This window comes from Macaca fascicularis, chromosome 6 (genome assembly GCF_037993035.2).
Source record: "Macaca fascicularis isolate 582-1 chromosome 6, T2T-MFA8v1.1".
In the NCBI taxonomy this organism is placed as follows: Eukaryota; Metazoa; Chordata; class Mammalia; order Primates; family Cercopithecidae; genus Macaca; species Macaca fascicularis.
In genome coordinates this window covers 158,567,201-158,580,184 of record NC_088380.1, presented here as the reverse complement: position 1 = coordinate 158,580,184, position 12,984 = coordinate 158,567,201, and the positions used below count along the sequence as shown (strand labels likewise).

The 12,984-nt window shown below is 42.8% G+C and overlaps 1 protein-coding gene across 2 annotated transcripts in view; it reads left to right on the top strand.

The window, feature by feature from the left end:
- Positions 1-4,376, top strand: part of ATOX1 (antioxidant 1 copper chaperone) — a 29,212-nt gene extending 24,836 nt beyond the window's left edge. For both annotated transcript variants that reach the window (XM_073994625.1, XM_045394425.1), the window contains exon 4: positions 4,042-4,376. The gene's annotated coding sequence lies outside the window, so the exon portion shown is untranslated. The remainder of the gene's footprint in view (positions 1-4,041) is intronic.
- Positions 4,377-12,984: the final 8,608 nt, after the last annotated feature.

Sequence of the window (12,984 nt, the reverse complement as noted above, 5' to 3'; positions counted from 1 at the left end):
ATCTTATTTCATTATCTCAGGGGGTACATAGATATTGACATGATCTATTACTGATGATGTTAGGGTTCCTGGCAAACTCCTGGCCGTGAGGTTCCTGGAAAACTCTCAAAGATCAGAGAAGATTAAGAAGACCTGATGACTAAACCTGATGTGGTACACTGGATTGGATCTGTGTCCAGAAAGTTACGATTTTGACCTTCTCATTCTCTATTCTCAGGAAGTAAGTCCAGCCACATTCAAGGTTGCATATGGAAATAAACCCCACTCCCTGAAGGGACAAATATGTTGTCTGGAATTCTAAGATTTGTCCCTTCTTGCCCATTTAAGTGACTGGAAAGTATTTACTGGCTAAAAAAAATACTGATTTTCATGGCTGGAAAGCATTCCACTGTGCGAATGCACCTTAATTTGTTTAGCTAAGTTATACAGAGTGGTGCATGCATATAGTTCACCGGCACTACACGTCAGTTCCAACCTCTTTCCTGTGTGCTTTCCCACATGTGAGGCTGGAAGGCCAAGCCCCACGTGAACCTAACTTCCTGGTAGTTACGTTTCTCATTGAAAATTAGGTTTCATTGGCTGGGTGCGGTGACTGACGCCTGTAATCCTAGCACTTTGGGAGGCCAAGGAGGGTGGATTGCTTGAGTTCAGGAGTTCGAGACCAGCCTGGGCAACATGGTGAAACCCATCTCTACTAAAATACGAAAAATTAGCCAGGCATGGGGGCATGAGCCTGTAATCCCAGCTACTTGGGAGGCTGAGACAGGAGAATCACTTGAACCCAGGAGACGGAGGTTGCAGCGAGCCGAGATTGTGCCACTGCACTCCAGCCTGGCATGCAGAGCGGAACTCCATCTCAAAAAAAAAAAAAAAAAAATTAGGTTTCATTGATTAGGTTCACTCCTGCTCCATTCGGAAGGTGGAAATCAGGAAGAGCCATTGTCCCACAGATTTTGGCTATTCCCGCCCAGCATGGAGACATTGGGTTATTTGGCAGCAGTGTTCCTGTGTCTAGTCACTAGTTTCATAGGTGTTGAGAGGCACTGGTGGCTATGGCTTCCTGACCCCTTGGATCATAGCCATGGCAGTACACACTTGAACTTCATAGTCCAGCAGCCACCCTCTGCTTCCCTGCCCTCCTGATGGGGCAATGTGGCTGCCCCTCTGGTAGCCAGTTCACCTGCACTGTTCTGAGAGTCATAATGCTGGAAGCTCAGCCTCAGCCCCTTCCTCCAGCCCTTCCAATCCTTTTGTAAGCACCTGATGAAGTCCCTTTCTGAGCTCGGGTGGTGGCTGTGCCCCACAACTGAACTCAGATGGATAGAATGATCTATTAATACGTTGTTTCCAGAACTTATTAAAGTGTATATTGTCTGGTATCAGGTAACTCAGTATTTCCTAGGAATAAAATCCTACAAGTGGAACTGTTAGAGTCCTTTCACTGTGCATATGGCTAAAGTGAAGCAACAAAGAAGTGCAGGTACTTGTCTGAGTTCACATAGGGAAATGGGAGCAGCTTGGGGTGCTCTTTCCATTAATTCAGGCTGCTTTGTCATGGTCATTAAACACCCCGGGCCTGGAGTTTTTCAGGTGAAAAGGAGCAACTCACATCTATTCAAATAACTTGTGACAGAGACTGCCAATTTTCTATTCAAAAGTCTTTTGGCCAGGCACAGTGGCTCATGCCTGTAATCCTAGCACTTTGGGAAGCTGAGGTGGGCAGATCACCTGAGGTTGGGAGTTCGAGACCAGCCTGACCAACATGGAGAAACCCCGTCTCTACTAAAAATACAAAATTAGCTGGGTGTGGTGGTGCATGCCTATAATCCCCGCTACTTGGGAGGTGAGGCAGGAGAATTGCTTGAACCTGGGAGGCGGAAGTTGTGGTGAACCGTGATCGCGCCATTGCACTCCAGCCTGGGCAACAAGAGCGAGACTCCATCTCAAAAAAAAAAAAAAAAAAAGCCTTTCATCCCCTTTTCCTTAGTAATAGAACCTAATTTATGGCTGGGCACGTTGCAACCTAAAATAAAGATGACATTCCCTAGGTTCCTTTGCCGCTAAGTGTGACATATAACTAAGTTCTGGCTAATTGAGATGCAAAGAAATTCCAGAAAGACTCCTTAAAATGAGCTGATGCAATTAGAAGGCCCTCACCATTCTTTATTCTTCCTCCTGCCTGAAAGAAGGATGTAATCTAGTAGCCATATCGGGCCATGATGTCACTTTCCTTAGCGCTTGAAGCCATGAGCTAAGGATAGTACCTGGGTCTCCAGAGATTATTATTATTATTATTAATTTATTATTTTTTAGAGGTGGGGGTCTCACTCTGTTGTCCAGGCCAAAGTGCAGTGCCTCAAACTCTTGGGCTCAAGCGATCCTCCTGCCTCAGCCTTTAGAGTAGCTGAGACTACAGGCATGCACCATGGCGCTTAGCTAGAAGATGATGGATTCTATACATGAGCCTTAAACTGTCTATTTCCAGACTTTGTTTCTATGTGAGAATGAAATAACCTTCATTTTTGTTACAGCTACTGTTATTTTGAGCTTACTGGTATATACATACAGCTGAACCTAACACTAACTGATACATAAGCTTGTGTTCCCTGATTTCTTCTGCCCACCCACCATATGCTTGCTTTCATTTGCCCATAATACCAAGATACGCAGGCCTAAAGTCAAGACTGGGATCTGCAGCAGTTGCTCTCACAAGGTCCTGTTTTTTTTTGGGGTGTGTGTGTGTGTGTGTGTGTGTGTGTGTGTGTGTGTGTGCAATCTTGAGCCACTTTAACCCTCTGGGTCTCAGTTTCCACAACTTTAAAAGGAAGGGGTTAGGCTGGACATGATGGCTGATACCTGTAATCCCAACACTTGGGAGGCCAAGGCAAAGGATTGCTTGAGGCCAGGAGTTCAAGATCAGCCTGGGCAACATAGTGGGACCCCCCCAACGCTAAAAAAAATTTTTTAAATTAGCCAGGTGGTGGCACTTGCCTGTAGTCCTAGCTACTCAGGAGGCTGAGGTGAGAGGATTGCTTGAACCCAGGAGATTGAGGCTGCGGGAAGCTATGATCGCACCACTGCACTCAGCCTGGATGACAGGGTGAGATCTTTTCTTAATAATAATAACAATAATAATAATAATAATAAAACAAATAAAAGGAAAGGGTTGGTCTACGTCAAAGATTGGCACACAACAGCCTGCAGGCCAAATCGAGCCACCATCTGTTTTTGTAAATAAAGTTTTATTAAAATACAGTCATACTCATTTATGTATTATCTATGGCTGCTTCCACACTGTAACAGCTGAGTTGGAGAATGGCAACGAAGACCATATGGCCCACTTAGCCTAGAATGTTTACTATTTTGCCCTTTTCAGAAGAAAATTGTCTATCCATTGTTGTGGGAAGTCAGGGAGCCTGAACGGAGAGATTGGCTGAAGCCACAGCAGAAGAACATAAATTATGAAGATTTAATGGATATTTATCAGTTCCCAAAATTAATACTTTTATAATTTCTTATGCCTGTCTTTACTGCAATCTCTGAACATAAGTTTTGAAGATTTCATGGACATTTATCACTTCCCCAATCAATACTCTTATAATGTCTTATGCCTGTCTTTAATCTCTTAATCCTGTCATCTTCGTAAGCTGAGAATGTACGTCACCTCAGGACCCTGTGATGATTGCGTTAACTGTACAAATTGTTTGTAAAACATGTGTGTTTGAAAAATATGAAATCAGTGCACCCTGAAAATGAACAGAATAACAGTGATTTTCAGGGAACAAGGGAGATAACCATAAGGTCTGACTGCCTGCAGGGTCGGGCAGAATAGAGCCATATTTTTCTTCTCACAGAAAGCCTACAGACGGATGTGCGAGTAGAAGAAATATCGCTGAATTCTTTCCCCAGCAAGGAATATTAATAATTAATAGCCCTGGGGAAGGAATGCATTCCAAGGGGGAGGTCTATGAACAGCTGCTCTGGGAGTGTCTGTCTTATGCGGTTGAGATAAGGACTGAAATATGCTCTGGTCTCCTGCAGTGCCCTTAGGCTTCCTAGGATTGGGAAATTCCAGCCTGGTGAATTCTAGTCAGACCGGTTGTCTGCTGTCAAACCCTGTTTCCTGTTAGGATGTTTATCAAGACAATGTGTGCACAGCGGGACATGGACCCTCATCAATAATTCTAATTTTGCCCTTGCCTTGTGATCTTTTATTGCCCTTTGAAGCACGTGATCCTTGTGACCTACTCCTTGTTTGTACATCCCCTCCCCTTCTAAAATCTCTAATAAAAACTTGCTGGTTTTGCGGCTCAGGGTCGCCATCACAGTCCTACCAATATGTGATAGCACCCCCAGAGGCCCAGCTGTAAAATTTCTCTCTTTGTACTCTTTTTATTTCTCAGACTGGCCGACCCTTAGAGAAAATAGAAAAAACCTACGTTGAAATATTGGGGGCTGGTTCCCCCAATAATCCATGGTCTAGATCAGTGATTTCAAACTGTTCTACAGAGACCTAAGGTTCTGTGAACGTACCTCAGGGAAAAGGGAGGAACTGAGAGTGGGGCTCCAACCCCTGGCATCTTCCTACCAAGACTACACCTCTTATTTGTCAAAGTTAACTAGTTGAGGCCAGGCGTGGTGGCCCACGCCTGTAATCCCAGCACTTTGGGAGGCCAAGGTGGCGGATCACCTGAGGTCAAGAGTTCAAGACTAGCCTGGCCAACATGATGAAACCCCGTCTCTACTAAAAATACAAAAATTAGCCAGATGTGGTGGCATGCGCCTGTAATCCCAGCTACTCCAGAGGCTGAGACAGGAGAATAACTTGAACCCGGGAGGGCAGAGGATGCAGTGAGCCAAGATCGCACCACTGCACTCTGGCCTGGGCAACAAAGAGTGAAACTCCATCTCAAAAAAAAAAAAAAAAAAAGAAATTACCTAGCTGCATTTTATTTAAACATGTTATTATGGAAGTTTCCAAAAATATCTGAAAGTAAAGTGAATAATATCATGAACCCCATACACTCATCTCCCAGCTTTAAGAACTACCAACTCATAGCCGGTTTTAGTGCATCTTCCACTGCCTGCCTCCATCCCCCACAGGGTTATTCTGAAACAAACACCAGCATCATTTCATTTTATTATTGTATTTCTTTTTTCTTTTCTTTTCTTTTTTTTTTGAGACGGAGTCTCGCTCTGTTGCTCAGACTGGAGTGCAGTGGTGTGATCTTGGCTCACTGCAACCTCTGCCTCCCAGGTTCAAGCAATTCTCCTGCCTCAACCTCCTGAGTAGCTGGGGCTACTGGTGTGCACCACCACACCTGGCTAATTTTTGTATTATTGTATTTCTTCTAAGATATAGGATTAAAAAAAACAAAAAAACTATTCATCATGACACCTAAAAGTTAATACAAATCTCTTAATATCATAAAATATCCAGTGTTCAAATTTCCTCTATTGTTATTTATTTATTCTTTTCTTAAGCCCTTGGTTTGTTCAAATCAGGATGCAAACAAAGTCCATACATTGCATTTGGTTGATGTTTCTTAAGTCTTTTAGTCTGTAGCAACCCTACTCCTGCCCTTTTTTGTTTTTCTCCTTGCAAATTATCTGTTGAGGAAGTTGGGTCTTCTGTGCAGGAGGGTCTTCTGTAATTCTAGATTTTACTGAGTGCACCCCATAGTGCAATGTGTTCCTCAGTCCCCTGAAGTTCCTGTAAAATGGTGGTTAGGTTTATGCTTCATCAGAACCACCTTTGATTTTTGCCGACAATCTTTCATAGATGGTGCTGTGAAATCCTTTTATATCACATCAGGCAGCACACAACATCTGCTTGTCTTTCTGTGTGTAATATCAAGATGGATGGATGGATTCAGATGTTGTCAGCCTAGTCCATCCATTATAAACTCCCCGTCAGCTTTCAACTCATGGTTTTAGCAGACATTGATGATTATTGTTGCACCCATTATTTTTTTAATCACAAAAGTCATACATGTAGGCCGAGCATGGTGGCTCACACCTTTAATCCCAGCACTTTGGGAGGCTGAGATGGGTGGATCACTTGAGGCCAGGAGTTCGAGACCAGCCTGGTCAACATGGTGAAACCCCATCTCTACTAAAAATACAAATATTAGCTGGGTGTAGTGGCACATGCCTGTAATCCCAGCTACTTGAGAGGCTGAGGCACAAGAATCTCTTGAACCTGAGAGGGAGAGGCTGCAGTGAGCCAAGACTGTGCCATTGCACTCCAGCCTTTGTGACACAGCAAGTCTCTGTCTCAAAAAAAAAAAAAAAAAAAAAGGCATACATATAAAATTGTAAAAAAAAAAAAAAAAAAAAAAACTAAATATCCATCCAAAGGAGACTGAAAAGATAAAAGCAGTAATTATATCACACTATATTTATACATCAGGCAATATAGCAGTCAGAATCTAAAATCTAAATATATCATTTAGGGGAGGCATACATATGTGTTAAAAGTACAAAAATATGTATAGGAATGATAAACTCCAAATGTAAGGTATTGTTTACTTCTTTTTGTATGGGAGAATGAGGAATAGGACTGGGTTTCAATTATACATATAATTCAATTATATATATATACACAATTCAATTATATATATATATATATATATATACACACACACATTTTGTTTATTAACAGAGAGAGGTCTGTCTGAACTATTTATTGCAAAATGTTAAGATTTGTCAAAGGCAGGAGGTATTAACTTTGTTCTCTCTATAGTTTCTTTGTATGTTTAAAATATTTTATAATTTTTTTAAAAAGGACTTGATATATAAACATGGAAAATATTGCTAACTCAAAAGGATGCATAATAAAAAATACATTCTGTTCATCTCAGACCCGTGGTCCTCGTCCTCAGAGACACTGATTATTACCCATTTCATATGCATCTTTTGGGAATTGTCTATGCAAATGAAAGACTTAATACCCAAAAGAGCTGCTTCTCTCAGAAGAACCACTTTAAAACATTTTTTATTTTTTGGGACTTGCTCCATTGCCTAGGTGCGGTGATATGATCATAGCTCACTGCAGCCTCAAACTCCTGGGCTCAAGTGATCCTCCCATCTCAGCCTTGTGTGTATATGGGACTACAGGTACATACCATGCCGAGCTAATTCAGAAAAACCATGAGCCATCTTTACACACATGGACATCTGACTGCACCCACCCATGTGGGAGGCAGCCTATAAACTGAGGCCTTCCATTTGGAGAGTCCACTTTGTGAGCTTTTATTTTGGAGACTCACTGGAAACCAGTCTTTGTTTTCCCTGTCAGTGGACCTGAAGCTATCTGGTTAGTCTTGTCTTTTCTTGTTTAAGATGGAGTCTCGCTCTGTCACTCAGGCTGGAGTGCAGTGGTGCGATCTCGGCTCACTGCAATCTCCATCTCCTGGGTTCAAGCCTCCCAAACAGCTGGGATTACAGGTGCCTGCCATCATGCTTGGCTAATTTTTGTATTTTTTTATTTTTATTTTTTTTTTTTTAGTAGAGATGGGGTTTCACCATGTTAGCCAGACTGGTCTCAAACTCCTTACCTCAGGTGATCTGCCCACCTCGGCCTCTCAAAGTACTGGGATTACAAGCATGAGCCACCACGTCCGGCCTGGTTAGTCTTTTCTGATTGGTGATCTCATAGGCCTCGTCTGTTAAACTAGTGTCGGCTTTGGGGAGTGGCTGCTTATCTCTTCAAGTTTCCTCTCCAGAAGGAAGGGTTACTGGGATCAATTTTCATATGCCAAACAATCTGTATTTAAGTCAGACCACCCCAAACATATCCTCAAAGTTTGGTGAAAATCAGCCCAGCCATTTTCTTATGATGGAGTACGTAAATAGACAAGTCATAAACTTCATTTTATTATATGGACAAATTCCCCCTGCTCCCCTGCTCTGACCTTTGGGGGTGGGGGAAAGAGAGAGAAAATAACTTAAGAAATGAGAGTATACTCAGTTCACTGTTCTGTACTTGCCGTTTCCCCCTGCTTTTTACTGCACCTTGAGATAGTTTCATGTTTCGTATCAGTTCATATGGTTTTGCCCTTGTATTTAAAGTACAAATACCGGCCGGATGCGGTGGCTCACACCCATAATCCCAGCACTTTGGGAGGCCGAGGCAGGTGGATCATGAGGTCAGGAGTTCGAGACCATCCTGGCCAACACGGTGAAACCCCATGTCAACTAAAAATACAAAAATTAGCCGGGCGTGGCGGCGGGCGCCTGTAATCCCAGCTACTCAGGAGGCTGAGGCAGGAGAATAGCTTGAACCCGGGAGGCAGAGGTTGCAGTGAGTCGAGATCGCACCATTGCACTCCAGCCTGGGCAACAGAGTGAGACTCTGTCTCAAAAATAAATAAATAAATAAAAATAAATAAATAAAGTACAAATACTGGTTCAGTTTTATTTGTGAATATATTGGCTTATTAACATGGGCTAAAATTAGTAATAATAATCTACCTATTCTTTCTAAAGTAACGTGTTGACTTCTGTTAAGTATAGGGTGACCAACTCATTCCTTTGCCTGGAATTTTCTGTTTTAGTACTTAAAGTCCTATATCCCAGGAAACCCTTCAGTTCTAAGCAAACTGGGATATTTGGTCACCATATTTAAGTTCCAAATAAACATTAGACAAGTTTGAACAGGAGGTGGTAAATTTTAACAAAACAAGTAGTAATCTTGGTCTTTGCCCTAAAATGGAACTGTTAACCAAATACTGTCCATATAAAGTAAAGATTTTCTCAGAACTTGTGCTATTATTGTTGGGAGGTGCCTCATGCTTTTAGGTGGCAGAATAGTATTCCATTGTATGACTTCACCATAATCTTATTAAATCTGTTCCTTACTGATGGACTTTTTGTGTCTTTCCAGTGTTGTGCTACAATAAACAAGTCTGACATAAATGTCTTTATTCATCTGTTCTGTAAACTGGCAAATTCTGCGTAACAATTTGTTTTGAAAATAAGGTCTTCCTGCTAAAAACAAAACTCAAAAAGCCACAGGATTAAAGAGTCTTTCATCTTGGGCCTTCTGTGAGTCTCCTTTTCTTCAGGTGACTGACTGGGCTTCGTATGGGTGTAAAATGGGTTGGGAGCCAAGGCCCTGGGAAGAAAGCCCAGGCAAAGAGGAGAGGCTTCCTGGGGTGTATGGGGGAGAAAAACAGTCCACTGCTGTGGTTCCCAGCATGGAGGGGTTGTTTATCAAGGTGCTGGAAGAGGAGTTGGCCAGACTTTGAGAGGTCCAGTGTTGGCCAGGAGCAGTACTAAGAGACTGGAACCATTCAGCTGTGTTCTAAAAGGAGGAGGGAAAGGAAGGAAAAACAAGTCAAGACACACACTGGGTGGCTGCCGGCTGGCCAGGGCTCTTGGTACAATAAGTCTGGTGCCAGGCAGTGGGGCTCAGCCAGCTCTCCCTGGGGAACCCACCCCAGACGGGTTTAGATCATTTCTGCAGTGGCTTCTTGGGGCTATTAGAAATGGATTTTTACAGAAACGGAGATAATGCAGTACTTTTCCAGAGGGATGGCTACCTGGGCCAGAAGGGTGATTTTCCAGCCATGTTGTCTATCCTGTGTGTATGAATACATCCTTTATCCACCAAAGAGGTGGCAGTATCATTTGCCAAACTGTTTCGTGCAGAATGCTATTAGTGAAACATGAGGTCCCAAAGCCAAAAATGTTTGAAAAATGCCAGGCCCATCAAAATCAAGCAAAATAGTTTACCATGGAAATTTGTAGATCCTTCAACATACTAATACTGTACTTGAGACTTTTCAAGAAGGAGATAAAGTATGCACCTGTTTCCCAAATTTTTAGTCCTGGAACACCTTTTTCTCCCCCACAGAACACATAGTCACATCTTTGCTAATGTTGTCTGCTAATTCTAACCTATAGGAAAAGGAAAAAGCCAATAGGCCTGACCCAAAAACCTCCAAGAATCAGAGGCAAAGAAGGCTATGGAATCTGGCCAGTGAGCCATCTTGGACACTGCCATGTCCTCACAAAAGCATGATGCACATCTGTCATAATATAAAATAATTGACTTTTGGCCAGGCGCGGTGGCTCACACCTGTTATCCCAGCACTTTGGGAGGCCGAGGCTGGTGAATCACTTGAGGTCAGGAGTTTGAGACCGGCCTAGCCAGTATGGCCAAACCCCATCTCTACTAAAAATACAAAAAAATTAGCTGGGCATGGTGGCGGGCGTCAATAGTCCCAGCTACTCAGAGGCTAAGGTGGGAGAATGGCTTGAACCTGGGAGGTGGAGGTTGCAGTGAGCCGAGATTGTGCCACTGCACTCCAGCCTGGGCAATAGAGCGAGACTCTGTCTTAAAAATAAATAAATAATTGGCTTTCATGAGCAGGAAGGATTCTCCAGAAATTGAGTTAGAAGCAGCTACATGCTGGTCAGAACAGTCTAGCAAAGACGGCAAAGAGAGCTGGGGCTTGCCTGCATCTCTGCATTTCACACCTCTGCTCGAGACTCAGCATCACCCTTGGCCCCAGTGATCTCCAAGGGCCCCTGTGTGTCAGGTTCAGTGCACACAGTACCTATGGGGGAGATGCCCTGGTGCTGGGTTCTGAGGAGGCCTGCGAAGATCACTTCATCCAATCAGCATCCCCACTGTGTCACTCCGTATCTGATCGCATCTTTGCCGACGTGTTTGTGTTAAAATGCAAAGCCATCTGGGAAGAACCATTGTCAGAGTCCTTGGTAGCATCTTTCCCCTGAGATTTGGGTGGAAAGAGGCAGGTTTTGTGTTTGTTGAAGATAAAATGTCCTGTACTAGAGACTGTATTTGCAAGTCTTTCCCATCCTTGAGTCATTGCACAAAGCTGGTACCTTGTATCTAGGATTGCTTCCCTGGAAATGGATTGGAAAATAAAATGTTAAAAAGTCAGAGAGAACATGAGTTCTAGTACACTCTAACTCTTATTTGCTGGTTGACATTAGAAAGTCCTTTTGCATATATGCATACATATATACATACATCAAAACATCATGTTGTACACCATAAATATGTACAGTTTTTATTTGTCAGTTTTAAAACAAGAGAGTTCTTTCCCCTCTCTGACTTCATGTTCTTCCTCTGTGAAATGAAGGGGTCAGACTATTTCAGTTATTGGCCAACTTTTTTATTAGAAGAAGCCTTCTGTCAAGCAAAGTCTTAAGGAGCATCTCAAATAAAACAGATAAAAGTAGTCTCTGACCAAAATGTTTTTAAGGAAATGTTGTGTCATTACTGTATAACAGGATATGTTTACTATACAAATTGGGACAGAGATTGCTTTTAGAAGCAAGGAGGTAGTTGTGATTGGGACAGGGCACACAGAGGGCTTGTGGGGTGGCTGCAAAATGTTATTTTTTGACCTTAGTGGTTTCCTTGACCTGAGTGGTTTTCCTTAGGGTTATTCAGTAAGCTATTTTTATGTTTATATTATGAATGCATTATAAAATCAATTACTGAGAACACCAATGTGTCAATTAGATTTAGCTGCAAAAGGCAGAAAACCCCAAATAGAAGTGGCCTCAATAAGACAGAATTGTATGTCTCTTTTATGTAAATGAAATCTGGAGGTGAGCAGGCCAGGGCGCTCACTGTAAGAAAGTGAGTCAGCAAGTGACTCAGTGATCATCAGGACCAAGCCTCCTTCTCTCTGTCAATTCAAAGTCCAAGATGACTGATTGAGTTCCACCATCATGTCCATATTAGAGCTAGTCAGAAGAGGAATGAGAAGAGCATCCCATTCACTTGAAGAAAACTCCCAGAAGTCACACTCACAACCTTTGCTTACATCCCACTGACTAAAGCTTAATTGCATTGCCTTACCTATCTGTAAGGAAGGCTAGGAGATGTAGTTTAATCAGGGCAGTATGGCTCCACTCAAGTATAGTTTCTACAACAAAGGAAGAGGGGACCACTAGCAGAATCTGCCACAATGTATAAATGAATTTTGGTCTCTGATGTGTTCACATCTGACAGACGACTGATTTAGGTGTCTTTGTTGTTTTTCAGCCACGATTTTAAATGCAGTTTCTGGTATACAAAATAAGGTGAATATTAATAGTTTGTGGAACTGCAGAAGTACAGAAAGTGACTTAAAAACCCCTAACTAGAAACTCCCTAAGAGCTTTTCCAGCTTTGACATTCCAGAATTCTGTGGAAGTCCTGCCCACATATATGAGCTTACAGAGGGTTTTCTCTCTGGAGACTGGCAGGGTGTTCTTGTTACCCTCAGGACTGAGAACTGTGCTCATTGTTTAGGTTAGCACAGCCCGAGCCAAGTATCATGAAAAGTGCTCTGTCATTCAGCAGTCTTCCCCCTTGGGCTGGGAGTTCCCCAGAGGTGGTATAGTTTACTGAGGCACTGAAAACTCAGGCATCCATGCAGTAACAGCTTCTTAGTGGGGAGTGGCTCAGACTTTCCCTCCACGGGGATTTCAGAGATTGTCATAGTAGAAGAGTCTACCCTTGATTCAACCTTTTTCATTTTTCAGAGGAGGAAGCATGGATCCAGAGAGGCTGAGAGATTTAATTGATGTGACCAGCAACTTATAGCAGGAACAAGTACTAACTTGTTCTGATACTTTCTTTTTTGTCATTTTACAGATGAAACTGCAACCTGGAAGGGTAGCTTGCCCAGAGCCACACTGTTACTCAGAATGGATCAGAATTTGAATGCAGACAATGCACTGCAGAGACTACACTTTAGCCTCTATGCTAAGAACCACTGCCTCCCACTGTGTGAGGACAGACTTTACTATGGGAGCAGGAACACTTCACACCACTTAGATGTCACATCCCTTCAGATCACCCTTTGCTCCAATTCTGTACTCCTTCGTCAACCTCTCGATGTCTAATTCACACCTTGGCATAGGGAATAATATGCCTCTAGGTGTAGCAACAAACTTTCTGCTCGTGCAAAAGTTCGTGCTCCAGATGAGGGGGATGGGACATGTTGGTATTTT